At 36.0% G+C, this 1,584-nt stretch overlaps 1 pseudogene; it reads right to left on the reverse strand.

Annotated features, from left to right (window-relative positions):
- On the reverse strand, nucleotides 1-1,584 carry LOC126703215 (probable 2-oxoglutarate-dependent dioxygenase AOP1; annotated as a pseudogene).

Consider the following 1,584-nt stretch of genomic DNA (forward strand, 5'->3'; position numbering starts at 1 on the left):
TCCACTCAAAAACCATGATAACTTTTAAAGGATGGTAGGATAAGTTATACTGCACACAACACGCTATTTCTTAAAATTCCATTTGCTTTTCAAATGTTATCCTAATAAAGTTTTTTCTCCTCAAAGTTCTCTTCAATCAATAGAGTTTAACCATGAGCTTCTTTAGATCAAAAGGCAACACCACAGTAGGCCTTGATTGTACACGGATGCCTTTGGCCCTCATCAGTGCTGTAGAAACGAAGAAATTCTTGATGATCAAATGGCTTAAATTGTAGTGGGTTTTCATCGTCGACTAGCTCTCTTGGTGTTTGAATTGTCTCGCAATTGAATGAGAACAATGCAAGCGAATATCTGTCTGTCTCCTCTCATAACAACCCTGTGGTAAGGGGAATATATCCTGCCATTGCTCCAAGCCTGGGCCAATCAAAACAAGTATTTGTCAGCACCCTATCAATTGTTTATTCTTTCATTCTTTTTAATTTCTATTTTTGATGATAATTTCGTATGTACATTATCATCAATGAAAATAAAAATTTACTGTATCCAAAAATCAATTGAATTGTAATTTCCTAAAGGATTAACCTACAAATATTTCATTACTGGAGAAATTAAAAAGTCAAACATAGCTCATTCCCGACTAAACTTGTATATATGAAATATCCTGCACAAGCTAGCATTGAGCTAAAATTGGTGACTGTAACACTTACTGTGAATGCCTCTCCAGCCATGAATATGAAGGAAGAAGGGGAAGGCTCAAAATGAATCCACCTGTCATCCTTTGTTTTGATCTCTAGACCACTCACATCATTTTGGTGTAGTATGGTCAAGAAACTCTTGTCAGTATGAGACATGGCGCCAATGTTACTCTCGTTCTCATTGGGCACACTATATTTGATGAGTCGAAGAAGATATGTGGTTGAATTGATGTAAGAATCAAAGTACTTGTTCACTCCATAGCTTTCAAATACCATACTCTTCACCGAACGTTCCAATTGGGAAACAATCCTTGAGTAGGAGTATATGGTGTCACTAAACAAGCAGGAACAAATAATTAATTAGGTATATATATATATATATATATATAAAAATACTAAAAATAAATAATAAAGTTTTTAGGATTATAATTAAATATAGAAATATAGTTATACCAAAAGCGTTTGTTTCCACGAGGCCACATGAGATTTGTGAAGTTTTGAGTTCCGCTGAGAATTTGTGCGTCCTCAATTCCCATGCTTTCATTGAGTGGCATATATGGGTTTTGGCCAAAATAGCCATGGTAAGGTTTGCCAGAAGTGTTTTGGGTTTTGGTTTCCAAAGGGAGATCAAATAAATCCACTAACAAATCAAAAACAGAATTGTGAAGCTCCGAGGAGATGACTTTATCATCATATGATGCTACGAAGCAGCCGTAATCTTCGAGAGCCTGCCGGACATTGTTGCATATGGATACCCAGTGACTTGTACCTGGTTTCAATTTGTTAGGAGAGAAATCTATAATAGGGAGTTTGGGTTGTTCTTGAGAAGGCATTGTTTTTTGCTTTGCTTGCTCGATCTCTTCTCACTTGTTCTTGTGTCTTAAGGTTA

Source organism: Quercus robur, chromosome 10 (assembly GCF_932294415.1).
Source record: "Quercus robur chromosome 10, dhQueRobu3.1, whole genome shotgun sequence".
Taxonomy (NCBI): domain Eukaryota; kingdom Viridiplantae; phylum Streptophyta; class Magnoliopsida; order Fagales; family Fagaceae; genus Quercus; species Quercus robur.